General features: G+C 36.0%; 1 protein-coding gene and 1 pseudogene across 15 annotated transcripts in view; both read right to left on the bottom strand.

Moving 5' to 3' along the window:
• Lingo2 (leucine rich repeat and Ig domain containing 2) overlaps window positions 1–15074 on the bottom strand; it is a 1160577-nt gene that overhangs the window by 254907 nt on the left and 890596 nt on the right. The gene's annotated exons all lie outside the window — the stretch shown is intronic.
• On the bottom strand, window positions 10646–12586 carry LOC110292473 (annotated as a pseudogene).

The following is a 15074-nucleotide window of genomic DNA, read 5'->3' on the forward strand; positions in this document are numbered from 1 at the left end:
GAAGGAAGGAAGGAAGGAAGGAAGGAAGGAAGGAAGAAAGAAAGAAAGAAAGAAAGAAAGAAAGAAAGAAAGAAAGAAAGAAAGAAAAAAAGAAAGGAAGGAAGGAAGGAAGGAAGGAAGGAAGGAAGGAAGGAAAGAAGAAAGGAAGGAAGGAAAGAAGAAAGGAAGAAAGAAAGAAAGAAAGAAAGAAAGAAAGAAAGAAAGAAAGAAAGAAAAGAAAGTAAAAAGCAAAGAGAAAAACAATAAAAAAATATATAAAAGAAAGGTAAGAGGGAATCTTGGTGCAAGTATCAATTTCCAGTCTTGAGAAAGTTTGCAGATCCATGACCCCTTAAATATAAGGAAGACCAGGTCTTCATGAGGAAGGACTTTCTTTAAATTCCTAAGAGTTTTATTGTTAGCTTTCCTTAGTCATTGCTCAGTGGGACTAATTGCCTTTTATAAGCATAAGTGTATATTGGGGGAAATAAAACAATCCGACTTTCCAGATTGTATTGAATATTTGTTTAGAATTGATATTAAATCATAGATGACCCCTAAGAAGCATTGTAGTCCTCTTTTTAAAGTAGGGACTTATGGAACCCCAGTGATTAGTGAACTTCTGTTTGAATCCCAACTCACAGTAGGACCATTCAGTTCTGGAACTCATCCTGTTGTCATTTAATAGTCCCAGAATGTATATTTGGGATACATATATTTAGAGGTTGGAAGAATTCTCACATTTTGTCACTGGCCAGTGGAATGAGAGTTATTATGCTTGGAAAGGCTAAATGGAGGCAAGGAAAATCAGTGAATCAAAGCCAATATTTCATCCCAGGAGGACTAAAGAAATTAATGTCACCACCAAGGGATTGAGAGAGTCAGGGTCATATTTTCCACATTTCCATTTACCTGAACAGTGAAGAAGATACATGGATTATGTATAATGACAGCTGACTATGAAAAGCTCCATCAGGTAGTGACCCCTATTGAAGGTGTTATACCAGATCCAGTATCAATATTTGAGCAAATTACCATATTTCCTGGTATGTGATACACAGCTATTGATTAGTAAATGCCTTTTACTTAGTGTCTATCCATACTGACCACCAGAAGCAATTTTCTTTCGGTTGGTAAGGCCAGTAGTGTATCTTTACATTTTTACCTCAAGGGTATAGTAATAATTCTCTAACCCTGTGTTATAACTTAGTTCAAAGGGATCATAATCATCTTTCTATTCTAAAAATATCACACTGATTCATTATATTGATGGCATTATGCTGATTAAAACAAGTGAGCATGAGGAGGAAACAATTTTGCACCTGGCAACACATGCTTGCATTAGAGGATGGGAAATATATTCAACCAAAGTTCAAAGTCCTTCTATCTCGGTGAAATTCTTAAAAGTCAGTGGTGCTGGGCATTCAGAAATATTCCTTCTAAGATGAAGGATACATTGTTGCATCTGGTTCCTCCCACCAAGAAAGAAGCACAACAATTACTCCTCCTATTTGGATTCTGGAGACAGCCCATACTTCATTTCAATGTGTTACTCTTGATCATATACCAAGAGAACCAGAACACTGTTAGCTTTGAATGTCTGGCAGAGAAGATGGCTGCTAGTCAACAGATCTAGGTGCTGTGAAGGCTCATCTACTACTTGGCCCATATGATCCAGAAAACCTGTTGGTACCTGAGGTGGCAATGGCCAAATTCAATGTTGTTTGGAGTTTTTGGTAGGCCCATATATGTGAATCATAGAAGGGCAGTTGGGGTTTTGAAACAAGGCTATACTATAACCTGCGGACAGCTATTCTCCATTTGAGAGATCAGTAGCTCTTTTCCTGCAAAGCTGGGGCAAGATTTTCCAGAAGGCAGTAAATATTTTGAATCAGTGCTCAATATATGGTGCAATTTCTCCCCTAGCCAGAATAAACTGGTCCAGGAATCAAGGGGTGTAATATGGTATGGTTTCACACGCTACCAACCCAAGTGACCCATTTGCTTTCTGTTTCTGTGACCTTTAGTTCTGCTGATCTAGAGGTTTTGGTTCCAGAATGTGTAATACCACTGCCAGGGGACCCAAGAAACATTTCTCTGAAAAGGAAGCTCAGACTTGCTCCTGGCTTCTTTGGGATTCAAATGCCCTTAGGTAACAGGCTAAGAAAGGAATAACTGTTAGGAGGCCTGATTGATCCAGATACTCAAGAAGAAATTGGATTGCTTCTTTACAATGAAAGCAAAAAGGATTGTAGCTAAGGGCCCCTTTAGGGAGTATATTGGTGCCACCATGTGCTGTAATTAAAGTCAATAACACTGCAGCAAACCAATCAAAATAAGATGACAAAGAGCACAGACCCTTCAGGAATGACTGCATAGGTCACTCCTCCAGAAAGAGAACCAAGACCTGCTGAAATGCTTGCTGAGGGTGAGAAAATATAGAATGGATACTAAAAGAAGGGAATCTGAAGTACCAGCTAGAGCCATGTGACTTGTTACAGAAATGAGGATTATAATTGATAGTATTTTTTGTTTTGTTTAGACTGTTTTTGTCCAGACATTTGTGTTTTCTTTCCTCTATTTCTTTATCCTGTAATATAATATCAATTGAGGGAATATTCGTTTTTAACATATTTAAATTTTAAGATACTGAAAGAATCTCCTTCAAGGGACTTTTACACTTGTTTAAAAATTTACCATGTGTTTGCAGTTGTATGTTGGATAATTATATCTTGTTAAGTGTAGTTATTAACTGGTTATTGTTTTCATTAGGGAACTAAGCATGATATAAGGTGATATTATTGTGTGCCAGGTTGACAAGGGGTGGACTTGTGTTGGCTATCCTTTGTTTAGTTAATTACATATATGTAGTTAACTAAAACTTACCTGGCTGGGTAAACTTGTTAGGGTTTTTTGTTTGTTTGTTTGTTTGTTTTTTGATTGAAATACTGAAGTGGAAGATCCACCTAAATTTGTTTTTGTGTGTGTGTGTGTGTGTGTGTGTGTGTGTGTGTGTGTGTGTGTTTGTTGGGAAGATCACCTTAAATCTCCGCCATAACTTCTAGAGGCAGCCTACATGAAGGAAATGTTAGAAGGGAATGCTTGATCTTTGTCTTCTTTCCCTTGAGTTCCTTGGCATGTTTATTTCTTCACCTCTATTGGAGCCTACTTTTTCAGGATTCCAGCTTAAACTAAAGACCAACTGTGACATCCAGCCTTGAAGAATTATCTGCTACTGGACTCTAGGATTTTCCATTTTGGATACAGTCATTGTTGGAATAGTTGGACCACAACTTGTAAGCCAATCTAATAAATCTCATTTTCTTTTCAATGGAAAGTCTTTCAAAGTGTTATCTGACAGTTTTGTAACCTTGAGTCTTCGGTAATGAATAGAGCCAATTCCTTAGATATCCTCAAATAGTTCTATTGTTTCTCTGCAAGATAATTGGCTTTTTTTTTAAAAAGCTAATCTCTTTGGCAACCACGTATCCTCGTCTTAGTCTCAACTTTAAGTAAAATCTTTCTCCTGCAAAACCGATTTTTTTTAATTGTTCTCTGCCTTCTTATATTCCTCATTATAAATCTGTCTAAAAACAGCTCTAATACTTAGGCCATAGTTCAGATGCTATGTTGCTTTCATAGTTCTCACAACCTTTAAGCACACAATTTCAAGGCGTTTTGCTAGTCTTCATTTAAATCTGAAAACTGAAATCTCCTGATTAGTGTCTGTCCTGCCCTTGCTTGTATTCTGGTCTTCTGAGCTGCCACCAGAATCACCCATAACTTGTACATAGAACTTTCCAGGCTCCTACTCTAGGAGTTTCCAAATTCCATGTAAGAATGAGTTATAAAGATTCATACTCACATGTTTAGATAATAAGTCCACTTCTCCCATACCTATTTTTCTCTCCTAGTAACTTTTCTGTGAAAAATACTCTCAAAAATTAAGTTGAAATTCTATTTCAGCAGTTTCAATATCAGATCAGTCTGTTTCATTGTGGTAGCACTTTGGAGGGCAGATCAACATGGTGCAAGTGAATGGTGAAGGAAGCTTGTGCAGTTCCTGGCTTTCAGGAAGCAGAGAAAGAGGCAGGGTGTGGCCAGGAACAAGACAAGACTTTCATAAATGTACTAGTTTCTATGACTTATTTCCTCCAAAATTATCCCCCACACATGAGAGCCCTTTCATCTCTCAATTGAATAGATCTACTCATTGGTAAATTTAGCACTTAAATGATCTAACCACATTTTAACAGACCTACCCTTTTTGGATCAATAGTTGTAAAACCAAGGAAAATTGAGAATTACGAGCCATATCACACATTTTTACACCAGAAACAGATATACAAGGGATCTCAAGTACTAAGTAAGTTTCATATAAAAAATTTAAAGCTAGGTTAAGATTGTAATATTTATATTTTATTACTATGGGCTATATTGTGCATAGGCTGAGGGTTTAATATTTGCATAACCTTTTGGAAAACACTATCCTACTTGGTTGTTGTGAAAATTACACAAAACGAAATACATGAGGTACTAATCATAGTTTGTGGTGTACTATAAGCCTTCCCTATACCAGTAATCATGGTATAATGTAAAAAGAGCCTTCCCATTTTTTAGCCAAGGAATCTGAAGCTCTGAAAATGTATGCAAGTCTCATACTAGCAGAATAAGATGTAAAATCCAGAAGAAGTTCCCAGAGGCTCCTATGTTAATTTTAAATATTCTTAAGTTATTGCTTCTCCTTTACTGCTCTCTACTTTCCATTGCTGTGACAAAATATTTGATAAAAGCGACATAAAAAAGTTTGGCATCGTTGAGAATAAGGGTTTGAAGATTTAATCCATATTGGAAGGGAAGGCATAGTGGACACACTGCATCTGCAGTCAGGAAGGAGAGAGGGGTGAATACTGGTACATAGCCCCCTTTCTCGTTTTTATTCCGCCCAGATACTGGCGCACAGAATGGTGGGCATCCGAGCTCAGGGTATATCTTTCTATCTGTATTAAGATAATAAAAAACTTCCCTATAGACATGCCCCAAGGTTTGTTTTCATGGTAATTATAAATATGAAATTGACAACCAAGATTAACTACCACAGCTCCCTTCTGTTTAATGAAAATAGTTACAAAAGAAAAGTTTGGGTTCTCTTAGCTATGTTGCTCTAAATATTCTACTTGTCCCAGGTAAAATTCATGTGTCCTTTAAAGCTGTGAATAGAGAATTTCAAAACTTAAAAATGGAAACTTTATATGATTATTTTCCTGTGCCTTTTTATATGACTGCTATATGTCATGTTATATAAAAATAAAAGCAATACTCTCTTTTTCATATTAAATGTTTATATTTTAACCTCTGCTGGGGAAGGTCAATAGTGAAGAGGAACCCTCAACTGACAAAATGCCTCCATCAGATTTAGCCTGTAGATAAGTTTGTGGAGGATTTTCTTGATTAATGATTGGTGTGAGGATTAGCTAACTGACAGTGGTGTGACACCTGGGAAAGTGGACTTGGGTTCTATAACAAAGCAAGCCAGTAAGTCACAGTGCTCACTGTTTCTCTTTCCGTTATGGCCTCCTAGTTCCTGCCCTGCTTGTGGTCATCTCTTTGCTTCTTGCAATAATGAACTTTTTAAAAAAAGATTTATTTATTTATTTATTATATGTGTATACATTGTAGCTGTCTTCTGACACTCCAGAAGAGGGCATCAGATTTTTGTTAAGGATGGTTGTGAGCCACCATATGGTTGCTGGGATTTGAACTCAGGACCTTTGGAAGAGCAGTCGGTACTCTTAACTGCTGAGCCATCTCACCAGCCCCAATAATGAACCTGCAAGTTTAAGCCAAATAAACTTTCTCTTCCCAAAGTTGTTTTTTTTTATCTTGATCTTTCTTTATCACATCAATAGAAACCCAACCAAGACAATACCACCAAAGCATTTAAACCTTAGCATTTTACAAATAAACTTAAAACGCCTCCTAAAAGATTATTTAAAATCTCTCTAGCTAAATAGCCACATATAATCTTCTCTTCAGGGGAATGCTATTGTAAGAAATATGAAATTCAGCCTTATCATTTGCTTTATTTTCAAAGGAGGTTCACGATAAATACAAAGAACCACACCTTCTATAGAATACCCGAAATGCAAATTTTTTCTTTCAAGAACCAAGAAAACTTTACAACACTTTGGTTAATATTAGGATACATGTTAATTATCCCAAGTAACTAAGGCTGTATTCTTCCAGATGACTAAGTACACAGACATACATAGACAACTGACTAATATACATAAAGTATTGTTTTAATAATCCCATCAGATTATACCAGGAAAAAAGAGTAGCTTTGAAAGATGCTGAGGATCATGTATGCTGAGGATCAGGCACTTGCCGACACAGAGGGAACTTAAAAATATCTAGTATAAAATACTTTCACACAGTACTGTGAAGAAGCGCATACCAAATCACTGCAGGAAGGCTTGTGTTATATTTATGACTCCATACGGCAGTCTTGCCTCGCATTAAAAGCTCTGAGTTTTAGAAAGCTCATCTTTTTTTATTCAGCCAACTTTCTTTGTAAGTTCTACCCTTTGATCTTACTTTCGCCCTGTGGAATTACACAGGCTAAGTCTGATCCCTTTTCATACAACAATATCACAGATTTGCCACACATATATATTTCTTACTTTGGTTTAAATATCTTTAATTCCCCAGGAGAAAAAAATGTTGGCTTTCTCAGAAAAGTATTGTGTTTATTAGTATTGATCCTCATATATAAATAAAAATTCAAAATATATCTCTTTGCCTTCTTCTCTGACTATATATTCTATTGACCTAATATTTTAACCTAAAAGGAAAGAATGGAGAAGTACACTATAACATGAGTTGCAATACATATCAACAATATTTACTAAGAAGTAAACTTATACCTAAAAGTAACTGATTATTTATATGAAACTAAATGTAGAGTATAAGATTATTATTTAGAAGGAATATTTTAAAGTAGTGAATGATAATTTTAAACTTCTAAATATAAAATACATTTTATAAAGAAAAGGATATTAAGAGCAATAATTATACAAAATTGTTTTTTACCATTTTGCTCTATTTTATTATCAGTGACTTTTTTAAAAGAAAATATTTTCATAAAGTTCAAAGGTATATGTATGCCTCCCAAATACTGAAAATAAAGCAAATAATTAAGAGCTATAATAGTAGTATATGTTAAATTTCCAATTTAAGATAAATATAAAACTATTTTAAAAGGAAAAGGAAATCCCATTAATAACATAAAATTTAAAAGGAAATCATTTTAAGTGACACACTTAAATGTCATTGTTTAAAAGTAAAAATAATTATGGTAGTTATAGGATGTGATTTCAGACTTAGTAGGGCAAGATTTAATTAAGTTAAAATATACCAAATTACCATCTGATTTTCATTTCCATGATTTTAAATGAAATATTTATTGAGTTTTTAATTTGACCACATTGCATTAAATCCATAACTTAATTTGGAAATAATTTTTATCAGATGGAAAAGATTTTCACACATTTCTTGATATATTTATTGTATGTCTAACTATTGAGTTTACCCCTCTATGTCATAATATATATGTTTTACAACAATTATTTTTCTGTGTTTACACACTTATGGACAATCAAATTTTCACTAATGTATTTTCTTGTTTTGAATGGCATATGTAAAAGTTTAGACTGACAAATAAATATATGAAACAGAAACTTAGGTACTGGAGCATAACATATGCTTCATGTATCTGCAACAAACTATTTATTTCATATTCATTGAGCTCGTCTAAGGCAGTGTTTAAGTATACCACGGATATATTACCTGTTATTCCCTATAATGGCTTTCAAAGGACATCAACTCTCGCAGAGAATACCTCTAGGTGTATGTGATGGGTTTTGAGAGACTCTTTAGAACATCTAGTATCTCTCACCTTGCTTCCTGTTAGCTAAGGGCTAAGGGGTCTTATTATCCCCACTTCACAGATGAGATTCTCAATATACTCACTCTCAAGGCCTATAATAGGAAGACCAGATACCTCCCGAACACAAGGCATCTCTCTAGGAAGGGACTTCCCATGTTGTCCTCTGTCTTGCTCTATTGTTTAAATTTATTTCTCTAAAACTTTCTAATAATAGTATGTGATGGTTTTGCATAAATACATATACAGCCATCAGTTTTAAGTCACACACCATCCATACCTTTTCAAATCGAAACCCACATTAACAAATACCAGCAATTATTCTACATTATTTTGTTCTACATTGTAAATTTTCTATTGATGATTGTATAACAGGAGCAATGTCACTCTCCCTCCAAGTTTACTAAATAATGACTCACAATTAAAATCACACATGTGTGCAATGAATAACCTAAAGGTTCGATACATGAATGTACCATGAAATGATTAAAGCAGGCTAATTAAAATACCCAACACAAAACATACTTATTAATTTCTAGTGGAATGACATCCATTCTTACAGCAGTTTTGGAGGATGTCATTAGCAGTACTTGGTGTGCTATGCACTTGATTCCTAGAATGTAATCACCCTGTTTACCTAAATCATAGTAGTTAAAAATTATTTATCATTATGTGTATTGATGGTTTTGCCTTCATGTATGTGGTACAGAGACATACAGCCAAAGTAGATCTCTATTAACCATGTATCTACTAAAAAACAGCAATTTCTATATATGCAAATTTTTTAAAAAATTAAAATTTGAAACCAGCTTCAGAGTTTGGAATTGCCAGTTGGGAAGGAGCTGTGATTAGTCTGAGCTGTCTTATAGCACCAGGGAAGTTGAAGCTGAAGTATTACTCTGAATCCTGGATTATCTCAAAAAAGAAACTGATCCATCTATTAGTATAGAATTATTAATGTTTATCTATGAAAAGCTGTAGATGTATATGTGATAGTTTTAGAACAGGCCCCTTTTCTTTGACACAGGAACACACAGATATATGCTATATTCTTACTTATATGACTGTTGGGAAATTTTTAGAATAATAAAAAAAGGTTATATATTATTTTGGGAAATGTTTACTAAATATGAATATTCAATGTATCTTTTGAATTAATAAACACACACACATATATGTCCCTTAATAATTCCTTTAGACTTATTTGGTCATTCTAATCTCAAGAAAATCTTAAGATTTACCCATACTCTAAGAGTCATTAGACCTTAGACCTACATATTTCTTCTGATAATAGAACACCTCTTTGTGATATAAAAATGTATTTTATATGCTTTGGCTAATAATTGTGTTTGAATTAACATAGTAACCCTTATTTTCAAAACCTCTAGGAAAAACATGGCTACAATGTGTGTAAATGTGCATATGACAAGTGGAGTATAAAATGGATGTTAAACTGAGGACTGAAAACAGAAGGAAAGTACCAGGATAGCATTTTCTTCCCCCTATTCTTTAATAATCACCCACTCTAGAAAGAAACTTCTTTCAATTAATGGACCATAACAATACTTTTGGAGACCAAAGGAGGCTGATTGGATAATCAGATTCCATGGCCTAATGGGGATGATGAATTCCCAAGTCCAACCTTGCAAAAATATACACTTGAGTTTATTGAAGAAAGTTTTATGCCAATGCTTAATGAGAAGCCAAGCTCTCATGAATAATTATTTTTACTTACTGTTCTCATTAAAGAAAAGAATGAGTTATCATGCCTTTAGTCGGGATTTTTCTTTTAAAAAAAATCTCCCTCTATCATTACCATTAACTTGATCTTTTTATACTTAATAAATCCATTTAAGTTCTCTCAAGTCATAAAAGGAATCAGCCATTTTAATCAAACAAAGCACTCATTTTTCCTTTGAGCAAAAAATTAAATCTGAAGTTTACTTTAAAATCTCTACATTGAGTAGATGTCTGAGGGGCAACACTTCAGTACCACATCTCTTATTCCTCATTTCCTCATGTTTTCAGATTTGAAAATCTGATTACAAGGACAGGAATTTGCTTGCTTGTTTGTTTCTTACACCAGAGTATTAAAATTGCCTAAAAAAGAATAAAACAGCCTATGGGTTTTATGACCATACAATTAAAGGGCTTGGAAAGTCATGCATTCCAGGTTTGGGGGTGTTGGTGACATTTATCTCAGGTCTGTACCCTAAAACCTTCATGTGACTATATTTTAATATGTGAAGGAGTTTTGTTACCTCGTGGGTATAATTCTGGTTAGCCCAAAATACAGTTATGGATCTTATGCATCTCATGCAGAACAGTCATGACAAGACTCTAAACAGTGGCAATGAGACTTGCTGACTACTAAGACACTGAACAGAGATGAGTTTCTTGTGTGTTCTTTGTGCTCTATAGACCCTCCATTTTGAGCAAAACATGCTGACATACTCAGAACTACCAACAAATAGAGACACAAAGCTCAGGCCAAAAAAATGCCCATTATCCCATAACGCAGATCTATGCAGATATTTTTTTTTAAAAAGAAAACCAGAGACTGCTTTATTGTCATTAATAATAGACCAGCCATAATTTACAAGGAATGCTGATGGTGATAACAACACCCTCCATCAAACCAAATTAGACTCTCAAGTGATTCCAATGGCATGATGCTGTATAAATAGGATGCTGCTGCTGCTCGAGGCTCAAACCTCTCACTCACTTCATGTTCTGGACAAAGTCCTCGCATTTCTTGATGGAAGCTTTCAGTTCAGGGGTGGCCTCGACAGTTTTTTTTCCTCAAAAAGTGATGTTGCCAATACCCAGGTTCTTCTTCTCCAGGTCCTTTTTCCCCTAATAGAAATGGTGTAGAGAAATACTTACACTCTGTCTCTTTGCACTGAACAGAAGAACACTCAGCAAATCCTTCCTTCTTATTCATGGTGTCCATGAGGGAGAGGACAAAGCAGGCTCCAGTATAAGCCATGGACAGAGCAGCAGAACCTAGTCCAGCCTTGGCATTCATGACATCTGTGCCAGCCTCCTGGATCCTCCCAGAGGCCAGCTGGTCTTGGGGAAAGTCAACCTTAGTGGTATACTGAGAGATCAGGGGCATGATCGTCTTTCCAGTGTGGCCACCAATGACAGGCACGTTGACTCAAGCTGGATTGGCCCTTTAGCTCTGTCACAAACGTTCGTTCTGATGATGTCAAGGATTGTCACACCCAAGATCTTGTTGAGGTTATACACGCAATGCTTCTTGAAAACTTCAGCTGTGACAGGGTTGATTGAGTTAACTAGGTTGGCAATGGTACAAACATTGGTTTCAGGGCAATGCTGGGTCATCCTTTGTCATCTCTTGCTTCTTGGGCACTCCGGCAGAGATGACCACCACATCACAACCTTTTAGGCAATCTGGAAGCTGCTCTAAACCGAGGTAGCCTTTCACGTTTGCTCTGGTCTCAATGTGACTCATATCTGCTGCCACACCAGGTGTATAAGCAGTATGGTAGAGGGTCAAGCTGCTCACTAGGGGGCTGGTCTTCAGGAGGAGTGAAAGGGGTTGCCCAATGCCCTCAGAAGCGCCCAATACAGCTACTTTAGCATTGGTCTGTGCTGAAGTGCTGAAGCTGCTGCAGAGAGCAGCAACAGCAGAATGACTGGGGCTGGCAGAGCATGGACCTACAGGCACAGGAGCAAGAAGGTGACAAGTGACTCCAGTGACTTTCACTCTGCCTTATGTAGATCTTTTAAAAGCCAAATAAGTACCTTTCAGACTGAAAAGCCCAAGAAATAATCCTGTGAAGGAACTAGGACATCCACTTGAAAGATAATATCCAGCTAGGATAACACCAATCACCGTTTGGCTTGAACAGATAAGAACCTTAATTTCCTAAGTATGGTGACAAAACTACTTCCTTTGCAAAGATGTGAGGTGCTCAGTTCCTTATCATAGTAGCAATTAGTAAACCCATAATGTCATACTGTCATCCTAATTATCAGGTGAATTTAGAGGGAATGTGAGAGAAAATTCAAGTCTTCCTCGAAGATAAATCATCCGGAAATCATGAAACTAATGAAGATCCAAAACTAAATGAAGATCTAGCTCTATAATCGAGGAGAGGTTCTTTCTGTGTTCACAATCTCTTTAGTAGAGTGCTTATGATTGGCAGCACTTTCCGGCTTACTGTTGAATTAATAATAAGACTGCTTCATTTATCTTCCACTTTTTGGCCATTTTATTTAGGTAAGCACACAATTTTAAATTATAATTCCCTAAGATCACAAATATAGTATAATCTCAAATAATATCGGGAAAAGTATAGTTCTGAATTAAGACTATAAAATCATAGAAATATAAAGGAACATGCCAAGAGAAATAGGTAAATCTCTGAAGAAGACAACCATTATGTAACATTTCAATGTGTGTACATACCTCCACCCAAATAAAACCCTGCCCTATATGAAGTATCTTTTAGCCTCTGACCTCTTTAATAATTCAAATAAATCTTGCTTGAATACACACACACACACACATACACACACACACACACATTCTCTATAGTATACAAGTAAGTTGTATATTTGCTGTTATACCCTGTATGGAATTAAAGGAAGGAATCTGGGCCCAGGAAATGTGAAATCTTGACTCTTACCCATCGTGTCATAACATATTCCAAGACGGTGTCTGCTTTACCTATACTGCATGGCCTCAGTTTCTCTATTATCTATGGAATGTGTCATTAGGTAAATGAGTTAACGCACTTCTTTATACTATGGAATTCTTCGTAGACATCTATCTATGTATGCATCAGAGATTATATAACTATATATTCAAAGCTGATAGTATTCATAATAAATTTATGATGAAGTTATAAAAGGGAATATTTATGTTATGAAAATGCATTTTCCGAGTAAAGATACTACTTTTCAATTCTTAAATTGTATTTTATTTACATGTATGTGTACACATGGGTGTGTGTTTGTGTGTGCGCCGTACATGTGTGTCTGTGTCTGTGCCAGCCAGAAGAAGGCATCAAATAACCTGTCACTGGAGTTACAGGTCATGAGCTACCTGAAGGAGTGCTGCAAACTAACCCTGGATCCTTGGCAATATCTGTTCTTAACTGCTGAGCCATACTTTAGGCTTCTGAATAGATATTACTATAGTGGGATGGACATTAAAAACCTCAAGTAACTGTGGTAATTTGAGGATGTTAGGACCATGGTAAGTAGCATTATTAGGAGGTAGGTGTGGCTTTGTAGGAGTAAATATGTCACTGTGAGGGTGAGCTTTGACGTCCTATGCTTAGTGTAACAGGGAGCTTCTTCCTAGCTGCCTGTGGAAGAAAGTCTCTCCTGGTTGCCTTTATCATTCTTACAACATACTGCAACAGTACAGTCTGAGGGAAAACCTGTTTTCTGGGCATATAGGTCAGCTCATGTGGAGGCTAATGTAAGCATAGCCTAATCACTATGTAGACTGGCCATTTCTTTACAGTCATTTTTATGGGACAACCTTAGATTCTCTATATTCAAAAGGAACGAAGCACTTGTGTGGGGTAGGCAAGGGTCCTACAAGTTGCTAACAGTAAGTAAACACTAGAGAACAGATCCCGACTCTAACTTCTTCAAGTTTTAATGTTCTTAAAAATGAACAAAAACACTACAGTTACTATTTTCTTCAATAAACAGGTGGGAAAATAAAGCAGAGAGAAATTGCTGGATGTTTTCAAGACTTTATAGTTCACAAATTGATTTTCATGGGTATTAGGACAGATACACATTTCTTCTACAGGAGTAGTTTCATTCAATTCTGAAACTACACTGGAGGAACTTGACAGGTGCCCATTGTGAAAGTCCATCAACAAGCATTCATTGACCGTTTAACTCTGCAGAGTGGTGTACTAAGGACAATTTGATGCCACAAAAGAAATGGATAGATTTTTATGAAAATCTACCTTTTTGTGTTACCAAGGAAGCATGCTTACTTTCTTCACCCAGTCAAGAGGTAAATCTATTCCTAAGCAATTTAACTAATGAGTGATTCCTCTTCCTTATAGTATATTTATTTTTATAACCATGTGTCAGTGTCCTCTAGAAAATTAATTACAGATTGAAAAATACCAACAAAACAAAGCCCATTTTTTTCTGTTTCAAATGGCAGGTTAGGTTAGGATAATAAGAATTTGAAGGCTAGGGAGAGGGCTCAGTGGTTAGGAGCCAGCCAATCTTCCATAGATCCTGGTTTGATTTTCAGTATCTACACAACAGCTTACATGCATCTGTAACTTAAGTTCCAGGATCCCATGTCCATTTTGGCTTAGTGGGCAGCAGCCACTCATGGGTATAGAGAAACATCCACAGGCAAAATTTCACACATGTAAAATATTTAAAAAAATATTTAATAGGTGTTTAAATCTAATGGTCTAGAATCAAACTAGCCAGCAAAGGCTTGGCCTTTTCCCATCACCACTACAGGTTACCATGTGAACTGGAGAACCAACAGCCTTGTCTGCCTTCAGATCCCAGACCCCAGTTTTGTTTGTTAATTGGAGATCTAGTCACATGACATTATACTTAATTATGCAAATTACACCATAGTATTTTGAAGTGTTTATTATAATTTCTACTACTCCCTTATTGGAAATAGTTTCTGATAATTGTCTGAACTGATATTTTTGTTCCTAAAATTTGTCAGAATGCAGAGTGTTTAAACTAATGTACCATTTCCATTGTTTTATTTGAATTATTGGAAAGATGACATTAAAATGTATGCAAAATTTGCCCCCAATCTCTCTCTCTTTTAACTCTTTTCTAATCCATTATGATTTTCCACACATAAAACAGACAACTTTTAGGCCACCTGATTTATTTGCCTAAATGGAAAGTTGACACCTAGAAATTTATAAGAGGTGCTGTGCTATAGACACCCTACATTACCTTGACAAATATTGTTTTTAAGTTTTATTTCTTTTTACTCTTTTTTTTTATTAGGTATTTTCTTCATTTACGTTTCTAGTGCTATCCCAAAAGTCCCCCATACCCTCCTCCCCACTCCCCTACCCACCCACTCCCACTTCTTGGCCCTGGTGTTCCCCTATACCGAGGCATATAAAGTTTGCACGACTCATGGGCCTCTCTTTCC

This window comes from Mus caroli, chromosome 4 (assembly GCF_900094665.2).
Source record: "Mus caroli chromosome 4, CAROLI_EIJ_v1.1, whole genome shotgun sequence".
In the NCBI taxonomy this organism is placed as follows: domain Eukaryota; kingdom Metazoa; phylum Chordata; class Mammalia; order Rodentia; family Muridae; genus Mus; species Mus caroli.